At 36.9% G+C, this 22,749-nt stretch overlaps 1 long non-coding RNA gene across 1 annotated transcript; it reads left to right on the top strand.

Moving 5' to 3' along the window:
- Positions 1 to 12,575: 12,575 nt before the first annotated feature.
- On the top strand, positions 12,576 to 20,576 carry LOC103103329 (uncharacterized). Its single transcript, XR_008917575.1, has 4 exons — positions 12,576 to 13,668; positions 13,878 to 13,956; positions 18,379 to 18,434; positions 20,111 to 20,576. It is a non-coding gene; the product is annotated as an uncharacterized LOC103103329 (long non-coding RNA).
- The last annotated feature ends 2,173 nt before the right edge of the window (positions 20,577 to 22,749 follow it).

The following is a 22,749-nucleotide window of genomic DNA, read 5'->3' as shown; positions in this document are numbered from 1 at the left end:
GAGACTTGAACCAACCATTATCAAATTTAGATAAATCACATCAAAAAATAAAAAAGAAAGGTGAAAGAAGTGAATGAAGTCTTAGAAAAATTAGAATTAATAGACATATGGAAAAAAATAAATAGAGATAAAAAGGAATACACCTTCTCAGGACCACATGGCACATTCACAAAGATTGACCATACATTAGATCACAGAAACATGGCACACAAATGCAGAAAAGCAGAAATAATAAATGCAGCCTTTTCAGACCACAAGGCAATAAAAATAATGATCAGTAATGGTACATGGAAAACCAAATCAAAAACTAATTGGAAATTAAACAATATGATACTCCAAAATTGGTTAGTTAGAGAAGAAATCATAGAAACAATAATTTCATCGAGGAAAATGACAATGGCGAGACATCCTTTCAAACCTTTTGGGATGCAGCCAAAGCAGTAATCAGAGCTAAATTCATATAACTGAGTGCATATATTAACAAACTAGGGAGAGCAGAGATCAGTCAATTGGAAATGCAAATAAAAATCTCAAAAGTGACCAAATTAAACCCCCCCAGCAGAAAACCAAACTAGAAATCCTAAAAATTAAGGGAGAAATTAATAAAATAGAAAGTGATAGAACTATTGATTTAATAAATAAGACAATAAGCTGGTACTTTGAAAAAAACAAACAAAATAGACAAAGTACTGGTCAATCTAATTTAAAAAAGGAAAGAAGAAAAGCAAATTAACAGCATCAAAGATGAAAAGGGGGACATCACCTCCAATGAAGAGGAAATTAAAGCAATCATTAAAATTTACTTTGCCCAATTATATGGCAATAAATACACCAATTTAGGTGATATAATACAAACTGCCTAGACTAACAGAAGAAGAAATAGAATTCTTAAATAATCCCATATCAGAAAATGAAATCCAACAGGCCATCAAAGAACTTCCTAAGAAAAAATCCCCAGGGCCTGATGCATTCACCAGTGAATTCTATCAAACATTCAGAGAACAGTTAATGCCAATACTATACAAACTATTTGACATTATAAGCAAAGAGGGAGTTCTACCAAACTCCTTTTATGACACAAACATGGTACTGATTCCAAAACCAGGCAGGTCAAAAACAAAGAAAGAAAACTATAGACCAATCTCCCTAATGAATATAGATGCAAAAATCTTAAATAGGATACTAGCAAAAAGACTCCAGCAAGTGATCAGATGGGTCATCTACCATGATCAAGTAGGATTTATACCAGGGATGCAGGGCTGGTTCAATATTAGGAAAACCATCCACATAATTGACCACATCAACAAGCAAACCAACAAGAACCACATGATTATCTCAATAGATGCAGAAAAAGCCTTTGATAAAATACAACACCCATTCCTATTAAAAACACTAGAAAGCATAGGAATAGAAGGGTCGTTCCTAAAACCATCAGCTAATATCATCTGCAATGGGGATAAACTAGATGCATTCCCAATAAGATCAGGAGTGAAACAAGGATGCCCATTATCTACTCTACTATTTGACATAGTACTAGAAACACTAGCAGTAGCAATTAGAGAAGAAAAAGAAATTGAAGGCATCAAAATAGGCAAGGAGGAGACCAAGTTATCACTCTTTGCAGATGACATGATGGTCTACTTAAAGAATCCTAGAGATTCAACCAAAAAGCTAATTGAAATAATCAACAACTTTATCAAAGTTGCAGGATACAAAATAAACCCACATAAGTCATCAGCATTTCTATATATCTCCAACACAGCTCAGCAGCAAAAACTAAAAAGAGAAACTCCATTCAAAATCACCTTAGACAAAATAAAATACCTAGGAATCTATCTCCCGAGACAAATACAGGAACTATATGAACACAACTACAAAACACTCTCCACACAACTAAAACTAGACTTGAGCAATTGGAAAAACATTAACTGCTCATGGATAGGACGAGCCAATATAATAAAAATGACCATCCTACCCAAACTTATTTATCTATTTAGTGCCATACCCATTGAACTCCCAAAAAATTACTTTACTGATTTAGAAAAAAACATAACAAAGTTCATTTGGAAGAACAAAAGATCAAGGATATCCAGGGAAATAATGGAAAAAAAAAGAGAAATGATGGGGGCCTTGCAGTCCCAGACATTAAACTATATTACAAAGCAGCAGTCATCAAAACAATTTGGTACTGGCTAAGAGACAGAAAGGAGGATCAGGGGAATAGACTGGGGGCAAGGGACCTCAGCAAGACAGTATACGATAAACCCAAAGATGCAGGGATCTAGGAGAAAAAACACTATTCATAAGCAGAGGACAAACTGTGGAAGTAGAAACACTGAGGAAAAGCAACTGCCTGACTACAGTGGTTGAGGGGACATGACAGAGGAGAGACTCTAAATGAACACTCTAATGCAAATACTAACAACATGGCAATGGGTTCGAGTCAAGAACACATGTGATACCCAGTGGAATCACGCGTCAGCTATGGGGGGTGGGGTGGGAAGGAAAAGAAAATGATCTTTGTCTTTAATGAATAATGCTTGGAAATGATCAAATAAAATATTATAAAATTTTTAAAAAAGAATCTATACTTAGTTTTGATTCTGAGATACAAGGTAAGGGTTGTTTTGGGTTTTGTTTTTCTTTTAAGCAATGATTAAATAATGGGTAAATAATAATGGGTAAATAATAAATGACCAAAGAGTTGTAAAAAAAAACCACATTGCACTAATGCATTTGGGGGGAACCCATGGATTGGTAGACAGATGACAGAAACAGTGAATAAAGTGCTAGACCTGGAATCAGGAAGACCCAACTTTCAGAAGAATCCAGCTTCAAACACTTATTTGCTGTGTGATGTTAGTCAAGTCACTTAACCTTTGCTTTAGTTTCCTCAACTATAAAATGAGGACAATTTCCTTTAAAGCCTCCATGTCAGCTTCACTTTCAACCAGACAGAGAGTCAATAAACATTCATTAATGCCTACTATGCTATGCTAAGTGCTAGGGATAAAAAAACAGACAATCTCTTCTCTGGAGGAGTTCACAGTGCTAATGTTTTGGGAAACAACATGCAAACAACTAATGTAAACAAGATTTTTATAGGATAAATTAGAAATAACAATGGGAAGGCACTAGAATTAAGAGAGATCAGCAGAAACTAAATGTGAAAACATGGGGGTTCAGCACACTCTAGCTGGATTCCCATCCTTTGTGACAGGAGCCAACACTGTAAAAATGTGAGAGGAAAACGAGTGGGGCAACAGAATACCTCTGACTGGGTACCATACCCCAACGGTGGTATCCTAGGAAGTGAGATTCCCTGAAGCTCCTGATGAGTTAGAGTTGAAAGACCTCTTTGAGTCCTGGCTCTATCATACAATGTTAGATGTCCCAGTTCATCTCTCTAAGGTTTTGCTTCAATTAGAAGACAGGACACAGGTTGTATTTATCTCACCAGGTTATTGTGGGAAGCAAACAAGATAATGTACATAAGGCACTTTGTAACCATAAGGTGTTTTGTAAGTGTGACCTATTATAATTATTATTAGGCTTTTTATTCAACAAATCTTCATTAAACATCTGTCTGAGTTTGTCACCACAGAAAATTAAAATAGTAACAAAGAAGGATGGAACCATTGGTTCTAGGGCTGGAAGGGCCCTCAGAGAGACCCTACTCCACTAGATAAGGAAAGTGATTAGGAAATATGATGCCTATCCTCAAGGTGCTTCCAACTAAAATGCAGAGAAAAGGCATAAGAAAGCTAGAGAAGGAAGGCAAAGACTTAGTAGCTGTATAATACAAACAGTAAAGGAAATGCAGAATAAGGGAGCTATCAGAACAAAGTGTCACTGGTCACTGAAGATGATGCAATTCTGGAGTCTTCTCAAAAAAAAGTGTTGGAAAGTGGTAGTAAAGAGGAAAAAAAATCATTCCAGGAAGGGAGCAAAACCTAAGCAAAGGAATCTAGCTGGGTAGGAATAAGACTAGTTCATGGGGAAAAAAGGAAGACTAGACAATGGGAAGCTAGGTGGCACAGTAGGTAGGGGACCTGGCCTGGAGTCAAGAAGACTTATCTTCGAAGTTGTTAACCCTATTTGCCTCAGTTTCCTTATCTGTAAAATGACCTGGAAAAGGAAACAGCAAAGCACTCAAATTTCTTTGCCAATAAAAGCCCAAATGTTGTAATGAGGAGTTGGATGTGACAAAAACTACTGAACAACAACAGTATGACAAAGACGAAAAGGAATCAAGATTTGAATAATAGATGAAAATCACTGAGTGCTAAATCAGGGTATTTAATAATGATCCATTTAACTTTGTTTAAATAATTCTTCCATTTTTAAGACTTAAAAAAAGAAATAATTCTTCCATCCATAATTTTAGCTTCATTATCTGTTTTTCCTCCACTTTGATGAATAGTTTTTCTTTGTCAAAGGATGTGTACTTTTAGTTATATAAGATTAAAATTAATATACAACTCCAAGTATTATATTTTTGTAAGATTTATTAATAATAACTTGAAGTAGAGGAAAATGATAGCCTTAGCAAAGAAAGTTTCCTCGCCACCCACCCAGGAGAAGAGAGAGCCTGAGGGCAGAGTTACAGCAACTTATCTTTCAAACATAAGGACCCATCATATGGACAAAAGGAAAGGGATTCTGAGAAATGATGCCCAAGGGTAAAAAATTCTAGTTACAAAGTTAAGAAAATTAAAAATTACTCATGCCCTGGTTCCATAGTCCCCTTGTTTCATTTTTCTCATTTCCAATAATTCAATTGTTTCCATTTAATTCAATAAACTTTTTAGTTAAATGTATAATGTGTTAGTCAGATGTCCCAGATTCAAATCCTCCAATATGATACCCACTAATAGTATCATATTGTTAAGTCATTTCTCTATTCTGAACCTCAGGTTGTTTTTTTTTCGTTTTGGAATTAGATTAATAATATATCTAGGATGTACCTCTCTCACAGAATTGTGGTTAGGCTCAAATGAGATGATATATTTAAAAATACTAGCTGTGTGACCCATCCCAAGTCACTTAACCCCATTTGCCTCAGTTTTCCCATGTGTAAAAATGAGCTAGAGAAGGAAATGGCAAATCCTTCTAGAATTCTTTGCCAAGAAAACTCCAAATGGGGTCACCAAAGAGTCAGACATAACTGAAAAGTGACTGAACAACAACAAAAATGTAAAATTCTGTGTAAACTTCAAATAACTTATATCTTAAAACATCTCTAATTTCTTTCTGTATTTCTATTTTTCTCCCATCACCTTATCCCCATTTGATATAATTCAGAACAAATAATCCAGAATACCTTTTAGGAGTGTTGTTTTGGTTCTAATAAAATGTGGGAAATAAAAATATTTTAAGGCTTTTGTTTCAGAGAGGTAGAGCCTATAAGATTATGGAAAAGACTGTCAGAAACTTAACCAAAAAGTTGTATTCTGGCAATTGAGTTTATTGCCACATTAGGATTTATCCTGTTGGAAAATGTACCATTTTCTAGTCACTGCCTCCTTTAGACTCCTTTCTGCCCTTCTCTCCCTGGCTGTCACATTTTGAATTCATTTTTGTTTCTGCTCCAGACGTAATGAGACTGTGATCAATGCTTCCCTGCTTGACTCCTGCCATCATTTGTTCAATCAAACATTTACTGTCTATCCTACAATGTTCCTTTCTTTGTCAAAGGATGTGTGCTTTTAGTTAAGGAAATTAAGAATCACCCATGCTATGGTTCCACAAACAATCCCCCTGTTTGGTTTTCTTTGTTTCCTATAATCCAATTGTTTTAATTTAATTCAGTACACACTTTTTGAGAATACAGAGATGAATAATGACATAATTCTAGCCCTCATAGAGCTTACACTCTGATAGAGAACCTGACAACCTCAGGAATCAAATCCTTTCTTCCCAGAGGCCAGCATAATCATCATACAATTTCTTCAGTTCAATTCATCATGCATCTATTTAGCACCTTCCATGTGTCAAGTGGAGGCAGCTATGTGTTTCAATAGATAGAATGCTGGACCTGGAATCAGGAAGACCTGAGTTCAAATCCAACCTCAGACACTTCCTAGCTATGTGACCCTGAGCAGATCACTTAATTCTGTTTGCCTTAATCCACTGGAGAAATGGTAAACTACTTCAGAGCTTTTGTGAAGGAAACCCCATGGACATTATGGTCCATGAGGTCACAAAGACTCAGACACAGCTGAACAATAAAAATATGCCTAGCATTATCCTATGGATATAGAGGTAAAAACCAAAAATGTTGACATTCTCTTGGAGGATATGATAGTTGGGAAATGTCTGAAAGCTGCTATTTGTCACAACGGATAGAGTATTTATTAACTTTGTATCTACTTGTTGTTATTCAGTCTTTTTGGTCCTATGTGATCCTATTTGGCGTTTTCTTGGCCAAGATACTGGAGTGGTTTGCCATTTCCTCCTTCAGCTCATTTTACAGATGAGGAAACTGAGACCAACAGAATTAAATGACTAACCGAGAGTCACGCAGTAAGTGTCTGAAGCCAGCTTTGAACTCAGGAAGAGAAGTCTTCCTACTTTAAACCTAGTACTCTTTCCACTGCACCATTCTAGCTGCCTCTGGCATGTGTTATTCCCTCACTGCCTGCTAATTCTGATACCTCTGCCAAGACTAGTTCATAGAACCTACACAAATCCCCCACCTGCTACCTCTAACTATGGAGTGACCTTTCTGGCTAGTCTGCAAGGTGCCTCTATTGCCTTGACTTCCCTGGACCACAAGTGAGTTCCAGAGGCTGATCCTTTCTACCATTAGTATCCCTGTTCGCTTTCCAGGCTGCATACTCTGAATCAGCACAAGAAATACTCATTTTCAGAAAAGTACCCCTAGGGCTTTCACCACACTTTCCCAGGGGACCAGTTCGGTAAACTAGTCTCTATACAAAAATCTTGTAGGGATTTTTTTTCAAGCTTAAGAAAAATGAAGCTTCCTTATTCTTAAATTCTCATATAAAAAGGCTCCATAACTCCAGACCTCATGGGTAGACTCACTAGGTTTTGGTGGGAAGTGAGGGGAACCTCTATTACTTGCACCATTCACACAAGTGTCAAGTCAAGGAGGCTTACCCTATGGGGAGTCAGTGTGGCTCACCAACTCTCTCCTCCATTGCTCTCACAGTGTTCTCCCTGGTACTCCTTCTCTGAATTTCAGAGTTTGAGGCAGTGCCCCTACCTCTTCCTCCAGCCACTTTCTTTCCTCAGGCAGCAGGACTAGGTTATTCAAATTGAATAGGATTCAATTTAAAGAAGAGGGAGGAGGAGAGAATCAATTACTTGTTGCAGTAAGTCCAAATTCAACCTCAGATACTTACTGTGTGACTTTAGGTAAGTCATTTCACTATGGTTTCCTCCTCTATAAAATGCACCCATCTTATGTAGTTGTTTTTAGGCTGAAAATAAGGTCATATTTATAAAGCATTTTGTATAGCTTAAAGAAACAGACAGACAGACACACAGATAAATAGATGTGATAGATGGATAGACAGACAGAAAAATAGATAGATTAGATAGAAGAATGGACAAACAGGTAAACAGATAGATAGATAGATAGATAGATAGATAGATAGATAGATAGATAGATAGATGACAGATAGATGATAGTTATTATTAAGCAACTTGCTCAAGATTACACAAGTAGAAAATATAATAGAGAGGATTTGAACCCAGTGCTTCTGATATCCAAAGGCAGGTGATTTTAGACTTGGAATCACAGCATAATAGCCACAAAGAAAATAATGTATATAGTCAGAGAGCCAAATATATTTGTAGATTCTTGAACAAGGCTCCAGAAGGAATGTTCCCTTCTAGGTAGAAATTACATACTTCTGCACATTTCCGAAAAGGAAGAAAAATATTTTTTCTTGTCTGAGGTATTTGGGAGAAACTTCTCTAGAATACATTAGCAATAAGGAGAGAGTGCCTTGGCTGCCCCAGTAGTTAACTAGGAAGACAACGAATCCTCACTGAAAATCAAAATAAAAATAATAGGAGAAACTGTGAGCAGAATGTACTATCTAGTCAAAGATCTTCTTTTAAAACCTGCATTTTTTTTAAATTCTCTTAGTTAAAGAGAAATATAGGAACAATCTTGCCTCATTTTCAAAATCTCCAAGTAGTCCATGTCTTGAGTGTTTTGAGCTCTATTCTTTTCTATTACTTCACAGGTCATGCTGTTCTCTCAGCCAGCCTGTCCAGGTAGGTAGCATAGAGAATATTCTTCTCTCCCCCCCACTTTCTTTTTTCCAGATAAATAATCAGAGATACAAGGAGACAGAACAAGTAATATTGCATAATTAACAGAACAAAGGACTTGGAATTAAAGATGATTGTTAAGTCATTTTAGATATGTCTGGCTCTTTCTGACCCAATTTGGGATTTTTCAAAAGAAATATTGTGGTCATTTGCCATTTCTTTCTTCAACTCATTTTACAGCCAAGGAAACTGAGCCACAGTTAAATTTCTTGTCCAAGATTACACAGCTAGTAAGTGTTGGAGGTCCCATTTGTACTCAGGAAGATGAGTCTTCTTGATTCCAGATAAGGCACTCTACATCATACACTCCCTACAAATTCTGACCCTTCTAATGGTGTCGACATTAAAGACAGAAAGAGCTGGGATGAAATCTGAATTCAGACACCTGAAGCTGTAACCTTGAGTAAATCACTTATTCTTTCTAAGAACCCATTTCTTCATCCCCCAAATTGGGCTTAGAATAAGATTGGAATGTGTAGAGAGCTTTGCAAACCACAAAGGTATATAGATGTGTGTGTGTGCATGTGTGTAAAAGCCATCATTGTCATAATTGTTAGCATGAGCAGCACCCGTAGATCCAAACTTGAGCAAGTCTCTTCCCCTCTCTCTGGACCTCAGTTTGCTCATCTGAAAAATGAGGGAATTGAGCTAGATGATCTCTAAGGTCCCTTAATAGCTTGAAATCCTATGATCCTATAAAGTGATTTACCCAGGATTACAAAACTAATTATCCAGGATTAGGACCCAGGGCCCTTGATTCTTAGGCCAATGTTCCTTCCATTGAGTCATATTATTATACTAGCCTGATATTAGCTAAGGAATTCCAGTTCATCCTGGCCTTCAATTCAAGTGCTTTTTTATCCCACTGGGGCTCCAAAGATGAATCTAGTCTGTTGTTAGAGATAAAGAATGTAGTATTTAATTCAAGAGAGAAAGTAAATCTAAATATAAATGAGGTTCTTGATTCCCATGAATAGCTTGAATTTCTTGAATTTTTATATGTTTTTCACCCATGGAACTAAAAATAGTTTGTAGATTCTCACTATTCCTTACCAGCTATCCTCAAACTTGCTATTGAGAGTCACAGTAGACAATTTTCATCATACCTGGCTTCCAAATACAGTAACTAAAGATTGTTGTTCATTTGTTTCAGATGTGTCTGACTCTTGAGTGGTACCATTTGGGGTTTTCTAGGCAAAGATACTGGAGTGGTTTGCCATTTCCTTTTCCAGATCATTTTACAGATAAGAAAATGGAAGCAAACAGGGCTATGATTTACCCAGTCACATAGCCAGTAAGTGACTGAAGCTGGATTTGAACTCAGGTCTTCTGGATTTCAGGGACTCTTTTACCACCTAGCTAGCCACTAACTTAGGATAGTGAAAACAGAAAATGTTCCCAGAGTTACACAGTATATTGATACAATGCTTGTTGGTCCTGTGCAGTTTCCTCCTCAGTCATATTTTCTAAGATACCTTGAGAGGTATATGATTATTACACGATTTGGTATTTCCAAATAGTCAACTTTGATCCAAGGGATCTGTGATAAGATCATAGATGTGGGTATTCTCTACCAGAATGAAAAACACAACCCATCAATGCCTGTTCATCCTATCTATCTCTTATCTAGGTATAGCTATAAGTGTTCCCTAGGGAATTGACCCAACTTATCAGGATGCCTTATTTCCATTTTATCAACATCATTTAGATACCAGTGGATTTGCCATAATAATGCAAATATACCTTGTCCCATGCTGAAAAGAATCTCTCTCTGTCTCTTACTCTCTCTCCCTCTCCCTCTCTCCATCTCTCTCTGTCTCTTTGTCTCTCCCTCTTCCTCTCTCTTCTCTCCTCTCTCCCTCTCTCTCCCTCTTTCTGTCTCTCTCTTCTCTCTCTCCCCCTTACCCTCTCCCTCTCTCTCCCTCTGTCTCTCTGTCTCTCTCTGTCTCTCTCTGTCTTTGTCTCTCTGTTTCTTTGTCTCTCTCTCTGTCTCTCTCTTTCTCTCTCTGTCTCTGTCTCTATCTGTCTGTCTCTCTCTATCTATCTCTCTTTCTGTATCAAGAAAAAGCAAAAGAAATCTGATTATAGCTGAGTTAAATCTTTTGTGTATTTAAAATTTGACTCCATGTTCTACTAGGTTGTGAACTCAATGAGGGCAGGATTTTGCCTTATTTTTCTTTTAATCTTCTCCCATCACTGAGCAGTGTTTTGTCTAGAGAAAGAATGTAACAAACAGGTGATGGATAGATGAAAGGATGAATGAATGAATGAATGAATAGTATACAACTTCAACCTGAGGCTCAGTGTAAAATAATACATCATAGCTGGAATACTGAAAAATATAGGAAATCCTCTGCAAAATGTTTGTTGGTTGTTAGAAGACTTTGCTCCACTGATGGATTTTGTTAAACTTCTAACAGAGATATGTGGCAAGACTATTCTGTACATTCACATTAATGCTCGCTCATAGATCATTGCCTTACTAACAAATTTCTTCACCTCAATTAGGTTCAGGTAAATTGCCTTAACTTCCCCTCTTTTCTAGGCAGACATCATAAAGGAAGGTTATTTCCACCTAGGTTAGAATGGTAGGCATTTCTAATTGACTAAAGCACACTGGACCAGATTCCAATAGTTCATGCTGCTCACATCCTAAAATCTGCAGCTTCTTCTTAGGAACATTGCTAAAAATAGTACAAGCCCGCACAGCCTAAATGCCTGTGCTCCATCCCGAGCCCTAGCTGTTGTAAGTGCTTTGAAATGACTGTCCATATTTTAGTCCTGTCAGGATTCAGTGGATCTAATCTCTTTGATATTGCTGAATGTATTTCCATTAAACAGTTATGAACAAACATACTACATTGCTGAGAAGGGATTGCTAAATATGTTGGGGGGGGGAGAATGAAATGCTCTTAACCTTGGTAGGTAGGAGTTGTACTGCATTATTCTCATAAGGTTTAATTACATTATTTAAAGCATGCAAAATAAATAAATAAAAATGAGCTGACATAAGTGGCAATATAATATTCCTTAATCTGCAGTTCATAGTGCATTTAAAAATAATAATTTTGAAAGGGGGCAGTTGAAAACATCTGATCTGAAAATGCATATTTTGCTTATTCCAGTGTTTGTTGACTTGAAGGCTTTGAGGTCAGCACAGTAAATATTCAGTTTGCCTGGCACAAACTGTGCAGGAATCTAATAGAAAGCAATATTGTTGAAAATGGATATCAATTGAAAACAGAGAGCAGTGTCAACTATTCCCCACTGGGAGCAGACAACAATAAAACCAGCCAAGCATTACACAGCCGAGCCTGCCAAATGTCATTAGAGTGTAGAAAAAAGGGAAGGAGCATGCCAGGGAAAGAAGCACTTTGCTTTATTCACCCCCACCCTGGTTTCAGGAGACAAAATGGGAGGTAGGGCTGGGGAGGAGCCATCAAGCCCCCCCCAACACCCTAAAATTATCTGAGCTGCTGTCACTGAGGGGGAACTAGAGTATTTTTTCCTTTTGAGGGGGTGGGGGGATTTTCAAAGAATTAGCCATCCTTTTAGCTGAAGACTTTCCCTAATAACTCTTATCACTGTACATCTGGAAACAGAAAAACTCACTCTGCTTAAAAATAACATTTAGTGCCATTAGTGGAAGTCTTGTCACCAATATTATATGAAGAAAATAAATCTAGTCTTCACTCCACATGCTGAAGTGTTTAAGAAAATTATTTTCCCTCCTTTCTTCTTTCTTTCCCTTCCCACTCCCTCTTTCTCCTTTCTTTGCTTCTTTTTCCTTCCATCAACTATTTTTCTTCCATTTCCTTAATCTTTTCTTTTTTCCTTCTATTTTCTTTCCTTCCTTTCTCTATCTTAGTAAGCCCCCTAAATAGATAATATGTATAAATCATTTAGCACAATGCCTGGCATATAGTAGGCATTTAATAAATACCTGCTCCCTTCTCCCCTCTCCTGCCTCATTGTCTTCCTTTCTTCTTCCTTCTTTCTTCCTTCTTTCCTCCTATCTTTCCTTCTTGCCTGCCTTCCTTTTTCTTTTTCACCAAGCCCAATAAATAAAGAGTCTCCAAGAAGGACTGAGTTACAGAGAGGAGTTGTTCAATCACTAGGTCACTAGAAGTATTTATCATCACCCCGAAATTTGTTAAATTGGGAGGAAACAAGAAAACAGTTACTAGGCAAATAAACAGAGGTGTTGAGGCAACAGGACCCCCACCTAAGGCAAGGAGTGTTGTGAGGCACTGACTTCAACCCTAAAACTTTTCATCAGTGACATTTTCATTGATGATTTGTAAATTTTCAAACAAAGAAAAATTGTCTCAAGCAGACAATGGTCATCATCTGAACAGCCAGCCAAGAGCTCCACCTAGTGAAGTTGTACACATATCACTGTGACTGTGAGCTCCTGTCTCTCTCTCTCTCTCTGTTGTTTCTCTCTCCTTTTCTGTCTGTCTATATCTCCCTCTCTTTCTTTTTCCTCTGTCTCTCTGACTGCCTGCCTGTCTATCTCTGTCTCTCTCTCTCTCTCTCTCTCTCTCTCTCACACACACACACACACTCACACACACACACACACACACACACACACACACACACACACACAATACCTCAAGCATACACATATCTGATTACAAATATTCACATAAACTTTTTTTAGATTCAGGTGTTGCCTGTCCAAATTCTTTTGAGAAAACATCAAAAGAAAAACAATTTCATCTCTACCTGCCTGCCAGCCATGTACTATTCACTGTGAAATCAGTAACCAGGCAATGAGAGTATGGACTGTTCTCAGTCCGCTCCTCTGGATGTCCCTCTAGGGAGCATCATTGTGACATCATAATTAAAACAGTGACAACAACAGCAACAAAAAATGCCCTAAGTCAGTTTCGAAGGAAAGGAATCTGCTTCATCAAGTAAAGGCTCTCACCTCATATCTTCTAGAAAGTCCTCAGGGGCAGATTATTAGTATGCAATTAGCATAATAATAGTGTTGTGTAAACATAAGAACACCCAAGCTTAAATATAAGAAATGCACAATTTCCTATCCTGTGTGTGGTTCCCAAGCAAAATCTATTGTCCTTTTCCCATTCATTTCTCTTTGTTGGAGATTTACACTGATTTGTACACATCTATTTGTAAGCTAGGTATATGATCAGGCCTCTACATATTATGTTAGATGGCACATTTTATTATGGGACAGAGCACTTATCTTACCTTCATAGAATCAGTTTGCTACAATGCCAGAATCAGATTTCCCAAATCAACTCTAATTCCTTCAAATACATTTCTCTTGCTTCAAAAAGAGACTTTATGGATTTTATGAGTTTTCATGGTACTCTGAAGGCAGTAAAGGTATTCCAAAAGGAAAAGATGTGGCAAATGTCACAAGGAAATATAGGGCTGAAATGTATTGACTTGTCCTCCTAAGAAATATTCCTTGAACCATATCAACAATTTTGTTGAAATATAAATGACTAAGGACCCTTATTTTTCAATGCAAGACATTAACAAAAGCCAGTATTAACCAGCCTAGCTCCTCTGTCTTTATTTCTCTAAAACAGACACTTGATAAGAGTTCAAAGGCAGGTCTATTTCCAGGAGGGTTCTCAATCCATGAAGAAAGCACATAGGACTCCACAGGTACTCAAATCTTAAAACCCAGAAATTAACCTTAAATATAATTGTTTTATTCAATTACCTATTATTGCTTTCATCATCAAACCCCTTTGAAAAGCATGCCTGCCTGTAGGAAACTAAATCTAGCTAAACCTATTGGCTCACAAATGTTCCTTCTTACCTTACATAAAAATTGGACAAATTAACATTAATGGCTGAAAATCTTTATCAGGAAAAAAAGGCCCAATAGAAATCCAAACACGAAAGCTTCATTTTGAGAACAGCAATATTCTTAGATATTGTTCAGTTTAGCCTGTTTTAAATTCATTCATAATTCCACTTGTCTTATACAACCTCTACAGAATTGGAGAGTGGGGGTTTTGGAGTGTACCTAATTGAGTCATGCATCATTTCTGGGAAGGACATCATGGAATTTTATCCTTACAACCTAATGGTTAAGGCAATCAAATAAGATACATAAAATACAATCTTATTAATGGCTTCTTCCACTACTTCATGACATAATTCTAGGTTAACATTTAACCTTTAGAAACTGAGTTTCTTTGCTTACAAAAGGGGAAATTATAATATTCAACACATATCTCCTATATTCAATTAACTTCATTTCAACAAGTGCTCATTAAGTGCCAACTAGATCTACAGCATGTTCCAAAAATCTAATTGCAGTTTTAAGTTATTTAGTAGCACTTAGGATGAAAATATGAAAAATACAATCTAAATATAGGTATTTTTAACCTTTTTATTGCCATAAACCTCCAGTTAGTAGTCTGCTAGAGGATTTAGATCCTTTCTCAAAATGTTTTTCAACATAAAAAAAATAAAACAAATAGGATTACAAAGGAAACCAATAATACCAATTTTTTTTCATTTTTCTTAGTTCATAAACTCCATGAAACCTATCTATGGATACTACAGAGTTTCTGTGCCCTGGACAGATTTTTTTCCTCAAAGTTCCAATTGTGGACTCTTTTTTTTTTTTTGAAAAAACAAAAGGGAATTTTAATGATCTTCAATGAAGAGATTTTAAAGGATGATATTAGATGAATTTTCTTTTTGGTAATTAAAATTCTTCCCTTAATACTTTGAATGACTCTGTTATCCTTTTTCGTTACTGGAAGGGTTACCTTCATCTGAAAAATTCAATCAGTCTGCAATCAAACAGTCCCTGTCCTTAAGAAAAATAGAATTTAATGGGTGTGGTGTATTTAAATAACTATATAGTTTTATACACACACATATACAAGTTATATAGTTGATGTTGTTATTGTTTGTCCTTCATTTTCAGAAAAGGACAGGGTGATATCTTGACTTTTGAATGAATTAGATCTAAGTGAGACATTTGCACAAAGTTGTCAGCCTCATTCCCTCTTCTAGGAGTCCAATGTTAATCCAATGGCAAGACAAAAGTCAGGACAATAGCAATAGTTCAGGATGCAATGAATGACCTTGACCTGTCTGATATCTTGCCAAGATCTAAGAGCTCCATAGCACCTGCTTCAGCCACCTTCATGGCTTTTGGAACAAATCGTTCTTATCTGCATATTCCATAAGGGGAAGTCTTTGTATATTTGGGGTAGACAACTGGTTTGTGGCCCATTGGATTCCCTCAGCCTGGTTTAGCCCATCAGCCTGTAGTTCCAAAAAGCTATAACGTGTACAGTGGCAATACCCTAGTAAACCATCTAGGCAGATGGGCTCAAAAAAGCTATATACAATATTGATTAAATAGAGGAAGAAACTAGCAGCTGGGAGTAATATAAGAAGTTGACTGCAAAAGGTAGGATTTAAACCAAGTCTGGAAGGAAACCAGGGGAGCTAAGACATGGAGGTAAAGGGGAAACACATTTCCAGGATAGAGGACAGTCAGTGCAAGGCAGAGATGTAAGGTGAGATATTGCATACAAGGAACAGAATGCAGGCTAGTGTGGCCAGATAACAGAATTCATAGAATGGAGGAATACAGAAGACTAGAATGACAGGAAGGAGGCAGGTTATAAGGAGGTATAAATGCCAAAAAAGAGTTTATATTTGATCCTGGAGGAGCCACTGAGGCTCCATAATTTTTTTTCCAAGACTAATGATGGTCCAGCTAATTTGGAATGCAATTAGAACTCTGCCTCCAAAGTTGCAAAGTTGTGCAAATTCTTTGATCCCACTTTGATCTTTGATACAATACTAGATATCTTAATCTAATGTCCACAAATTTTATTTAATATTGTAACATCTATATTGCAGTATAAATGGTTTCCTTTTAGTCCTGTTTTATTTATCTAAATACAGTTAGCATGTGTCCCCTTCACCAGTCTACCAAAGGGGTCCATGACACATTAAAAAAAGGTTAAGAACACCTTAGCTAGATAAATGTCAGCTATCATTAAATTTAGAATTTTAATGTTGGGATCTAATTTTCATCCTAATAATTTTCTATTAGAAAATGTTCTATTTGACTTCGCTTCACTGCAAGAGACATGAATCCTTCTTTAACATTGCCCCAGCCCTTTTTGCTCTTTGACAACCTCAGCTTAGATTTTATTGAACATTAATAATAGTAATGTCTTGGCATATGCTTCTGGAGAAGTTGTGAAATGGGCTGTCAAAAGGAATCCTGCCCTTCCTTAACTTTTATAATCAAAGCAAAGCAGTAAGCCACCATCGTCTAAAACTATTAATTGGGAGTGTTTAAACCCAGTTTATTTATTCCACCACCTCCTTACATCTATAGGTAATAAAATGGGAGATAAAATAATTATAAGTGATCTGAATTATACCTCTTCCTTTAAAGTTAAATTGGAATGTCAGAAAGTATTTAAACTATTGCCCAACCAGAATGAAACCCTGATTCTTATGGAAAATTTCATTTCATTGATTGGAAAAAATTATATTATCATATGATAACTATAAAGCTATCACCTCAGCAACTATTTTAAGTGTCATAAATACTTATTGTTAAAAATATATCATAACTTTATTTAGACACTTTCACAAGTGGTATAGAGGAAGTTACCTTCTCTTGTAAATCTATTTTCCTCATTTGTGAACTGAGGATGTGAGCCTAGATGAGCTCTAAGGTCTCTTCCAGCTCTCAATTTATGATCCTATTATCACAAGACTTCAACAAAAGCTTGATAAAAGGAAATTCTGTAGGTTTGATGCAATAATAAGATATATCTAAAAGTGAACAGGTTGGCTCAGAAGACAGTGAATCTCCTTCCCTGGTTAAAAGACCACATTTTGGGTGTGTAATAGAGGGGTCTTCTCTTCAATTATGGGTTGGATGAGGTAATCCTGATGTACTTTCCAACTCTGAGATGTTTTGATTCTTTTTGACTCTACTTTCTACTGTGCCTATACTCCACTCTTCTTGCAAACAGATCATTTTAGAATTTTGTCCCCGAAATGGAGAAATTTTCCCTCATTGTAGATGTGGGGTCAAATCTCACTTGAGTCATGTATTTGCTGTATGGCACTTTGGAAATCACATGAATTCATTGTGTCCCTGCTTCCTCATATGTTATTTGTATAATCAAAATAGGTCAGAGCCCTCAACAAGGAGAATTCCTAACTTGTAAACAGAGGTTTTACTTCTTATGTTAATTTAAAGTTTTCACTTATGATCTAACTCCTGGCTTCTTCATATTTGAGGCAAAACCATACACAAAACATTTAGATAAAAGCAGTGACCAAAATATAATATAATATCTAACTTTCTGGACAAGTATAAGGAAGGGAAATTGAGGAAAAAAGTAGACTTTGGGTAGGGGATGGGAGAGTCCTAAATTTCCCTCAGTCCAATAGTTTCCGTTTGAGTCTTCTGAGATGCTTCCAGGGTGTGATAGCTCACCTTAATCTTTCCTTCCTTTGCCACCATGTTGCTCATGTTTCCATTTCTTCTTTTGGTTGATGTTCCTGAGCTGCAATTCTTTCCAGCTTGGCTTATTGAGTCCTACACAGGGCTGAGCAGGCTCCTCACTGCAGCTGCAGATCAGGTCTTATAGTCCCTGATCCTTTCAGAATCTTACAAGAGTGAGTTTCCTTTTAAGATGTCCTGAATGTGACTCAGAAAGCAAAGAAAATCATCTCAAGGCTCAGAGGAAATGCCTGTCTCTCTGAACTATAAATTGTAGGATGCCAGTTGGGACTCAAACTCCTATTATAATAATTTCAATACACATTTCCCTTTAATACAATTTTTAAATTGAAATTTATGTAAATGTGTTGTGAGTCAACCCCATTTTAGACCCTCTTTAGTATGCCTTCAAACAGGGAAGCTCAGGAAGTGAGCACCACATTCTCTCTCCTCCCTCAGATCTCCATTCAAGTACACCCATAAGTAAGCTGTAGGATAAAGAAGCTCCCAAATTAGCTTTGACTGAGGTGGCAGTCATTAATAGGGGACCTAAAAATTCAATCTTCTTGTCTCCACAGCACAATTATTTTAATCTGCTAGTATCGGTTTGAGATGTTGGAAGTTTACAAAAAAGGTAAACTCCTAAGTTTTCGGTCATATATTCCCTGTGCTCTCAAATATCTATAGCAAGAATATCTCAGTTTCTCCCTTCTCTGCCATAAGTCAGCCTTTTTACATAAGTCCTTCTACCCCACGCCTTCTAACAAACTAGGAATGAAACCATTTCAGTGCATTTACTTAGTATTTGGTGTGATAGAGACATGAAGAGAGGGAGGTTCTTCATGTCTCTATCACATTGGCTTCTCCACAAATGGATATTACTGTGGCTAATCAAAAAAGTTATCAAATCCTTAGGATATTGGTCATTCAGGGAATTTAATTAACCCTTTAATAGGTAAACAAAAGAAATATATGAGATTCCCTTGGGCTTTGAACCCTACACAGGGAATAATTCCTTTTTAGGTGACAAGTTGTGTTATTTTTCCAGTTTAAAGTTACGAAAAAAAAGACACCAGAATTAAATTTCTTATAGAGTCATTCTTTTGGCAAACTAGATCAATTTGCATAATTCTTTATTGAGATGAGAGGTGTCTTACTTGGCATCATTCTGACAACATTTGAGATTTAGTATTCACTGGCAGACATGATGGCCATGTGATTATTTCAGGGATAATTAATGAATGGCTGATATAGCTCTCTCCAAAGTCCTGGCTGGCAATTTGACATCTTTAAGTTCTCTTGACCAACTCTAATTTTACAGGTGGGGAAAGTGAGACCCAGGCTGTAAAGTAACTAACTTACTTCCTTTCTGTCTCTGTCTCTGTCTCTGTCTCTCCCTGTCTCTCTAACTATCTCTGTTTCTCCTTATTTCCTCTCTCTCTCTCTCTCTCTTTCTCTCTCTCTCTCTCTCTTTGACTCTCTCTCTCTCTCTCTCTCTCTCTCTCTCTCTGACTCTCTCTCTCTCTCTCTCTCTCTCTCTCTCTGACTCTCTCTCTCTCTGGCTGTCTCTCTCTGACTCTCTCTCTCTCTCTCTCTCTCTCTCTCTCTCTCTCTCTCTGCCTCTCTCTCTCTCTCTGCCTCTCTCTCTCTCTCTCTCTCTCTCTCTCTCTCTGCCTCTCTCTCTCTCTCCTTCCTCCTCCCCAATATCTTGTTGATTCTTTTTCTGTTTGTTTCTCTCTATTTGCCTGTGTTTCACTCTATCATCATCATCACCATTACCCAGTGCCCAGTAGGGAATAATAATTCAAGTAAATTAGAATGTAATGCATAGACTCAAGTTTCAGAAACATTGTATATAAAGTACTTGCAAACTTCAAAGCTCTATTTACATGTCTATTATTATTGTTAATTGTATTTTTAAAAATTAATTAAATTATACTATACTGATTCACATATTCTAGGAATGAAAATGATACTATTCCAAACTAGACTGACAGTGACTGAATTGCTGACAGATATCTCCCATTAGTATTTCAGTTATTTTGACAGATACCCAGCTTTTCAATGGTTCTATTAAAATTGGGGAGCTCTGAACTCCATGTTTTTTGCTTTCTACTTTATGTTGTTTTTTTTATTTTAATTTAGGCTAAGGGTAGTTCCAATAATGCTTGGAAAATGGGTCAATAAATAAATCACTGGCAAATGTTTGAGTAGCCATGTGTTTCTGTTTGCCATATTATTAACTTTATAAGATATTTTAGCACTGTTTATAGATTGTCCTGAATTGCTGCATTCTTTGTTTATTTCCAGATAAATTATCTGCATTAGTAAGAAGCATTAGGCCTCCTGACTAAACAAGTTTTTCTCCCCATAAAATAAGCTCTTTGATTTTCCAAGAACATCATAATCCATATTGTCATCACTGATTCAGTCCCTGCCAGGAACATGGGCAGATTTACATATGCCCTAATCAAATATTTGGGGGCTGGGGATGCTCACTGCCTATCTCTGGATCTGGATTATGGGACATATTTTGGATTCCAGCCAGCCTGGAGACTCTTCATTTCAAAGACAATAACCACCTGCTAAAAGAAGAAAGAAAGCCATTTCCTCCTTGACATTCGTTAGCTTACCATCAGCAGAATCTTCTTGCTGCCTCAGATTGAAATGTAATCGCTGCAAGGTTGGAAACTGCGTTAAGCGCCTCATTGCTGCTGGCTTGTAATTTTTTTTCTTTTGAAAAATTACGTACATAAAGCACTTTTCATCTCTGTAATCAGATATTTTGCTCCAGATGACTGTGTAGTTGTTGGATTTTTTTTCTTTTCTTTTTTGAGGGTATGTGGTTTTTGTAAAAAAAAGACTAGATCTGCATAATCAATACTTCCAGAACGTGTATGTACATCTATGTCATGCAAGGCATTAGGCTCTTAACTCTTTTTAAATGGAGAATTTGGCCTAGCTGAGTACATAAAGTGATATTAACTAACCATCTCAGTGCTGGAAACACTCAAGTCAACCTAGTCAGCCTATTTTATCTTAATGTAGGTTTATTAAACACCCTCTTTGCATATAGCCCTGTATATATTAGGTTTTGAGGGAAATACAAAGGAAGTAGAAGGCATGGTCCCAGCCCTCAAGGAATTGTTTAGTTGAGAGCTCAGATATTATAGGGTAATAAATGTCTGCAAACATCTGCAAAGCATAATGATTTACTGTCTGAGCTTCTATATAGCTATTTAAGCTATGGTGATTCACAAAGCTGTGTACAATACTTCATAGTTTCTCTCTAGGTTGAGTCTTATTATTTTATGTCTTGACAGCATCAGGACCAACAGTGAAGAAGTCTGCTATCAAAAATACCATTAAAATGCTATTTATAAAAACCTAAGATTAGCAACACAATATTTGGGGGGAAAAGTCATGTTTTATTAAGAATAGTTTTTAATTCCATTTACATATGTTTGCAGTAGAAGAACAAAGTCATTTTTATCCTTCCAAGCATTACTGCCTTGGAACTGGCAAAGAATCCCTTTCATATAACACTTTCTTCACAAAATTTGTTATTTATAAATATAGCATAAACCAAACACTTGCTTTCAGTTTAAAAAAATTAAATCCAATATTTATGTATCGCATACCCTGTCTGCAGGATAAAGCAAAGATTTTTGTTTAAACTCAGCACAGAAATTCCCTCCAAGTTAATGAAGATGTTATTCTGTCAATAAATCAACCAACAAGCATTTATTAAGTTCCTTGCAATACATTGGAGAGAGAGAGAGAAAACCCTAGAGTCAGAGAATTTGGACTCAAATCTCATTTTAGATTGTTGCTACCTATAAGACCATGGAGAGAGGTTACTTAACCTCCTTGAGCCTCAGTTTCCTCATTTGACAGATGAAAGTGTTGGGTTAAAAGAGTCATCTCCAAAGTTAGAATGTGGAGGGTCTTGGCCCCCTAGGAACTGACATAAACACAAGAGGGTCAAAACATGATGCTGAGGAATATGGCATCAACCAATCAGCATGGAAAGATATAAACATAAGCAATCTTGAGATTGCTTCCCAAACAAGCACAACTCTCTCTCTGTCTCTCTGTCTCTCTGTCTCTCTGTCTCTCTGTCTCTCTGTCTCTCTGTCTCTCTGTCTCTCTGTCTCTCTCTGTCTCTCTCTCTCTCTCTCTCTCTCTCTCTCTCTCTCTCTCTCTCTCTCTCTGTTATACAAGGTTCCACCTTCTTCCTTCATCAGAAGTGCCCTTCAATGCAGTTACAACCTTGGGCATCCACAGAAACAACTGGAAAGGTACCTTTGACTCTCCCCTCCTCCTAGGCTACTCACCCCTGCTGAGTAGATCAGAACCATGGTAGGCACCCCTCTGTATATATTCTTGCTCCCAGGGACCAGTGAATGAGAACCTCCTTTTTTTCATTTTGAATGGCCCAGAGTTAATAGCATAGATTTAGCATAACAATAGTATTATTTTTATTACTGTTGCTAATTTTCAATCATTTCAATCCAGTTATGTCCTACTCTTTGTGCTTGTACATCAAATTTTCTGTTCAGGTCTGGTCTTTTCTTTATGAATTCTTGAAATTCTTCTATTTTGTTGAATGACCATACTTTCCCGTGTAAGAATATAGTCAGTTTTGCTGGGTAGTTGATTCTTGGTTGTAGACCTAGTTCCCTTGCTTTGACTGATATCATATTCCATGCCTTTCTTTTTTTCAGTGTGGATGCAGCCAGATCCTGAGTTATCCTCACTGTGGTTCCGTGGTATCTGAATGACTTCTTCTTGGCAGCTTGTAATATCTTTTCTTTGGTCTGATAGTTCTTGAATTTGGCTATAACATTCCTGGGTATTGTCAGTTGGGGATTAAGTACAAGAGGTGATCTGTGGATTCTATCAATCTCCACTTTTCCCTCTTGTTCTAGGATCTCGGGGCAGTTTTC

The sequence above is a fragment of the Monodelphis domestica genome, chromosome 3 (assembly GCF_027887165.1).
Source record: "Monodelphis domestica isolate mMonDom1 chromosome 3, mMonDom1.pri, whole genome shotgun sequence".
Taxonomy (NCBI): Eukaryota; Metazoa; Chordata; class Mammalia; order Didelphimorphia; family Didelphidae; genus Monodelphis; species Monodelphis domestica.
The sequence above is the reverse complement of the archived record's forward strand: the minus strand, read 5'-3'. Positions and strand labels throughout refer to the sequence as shown.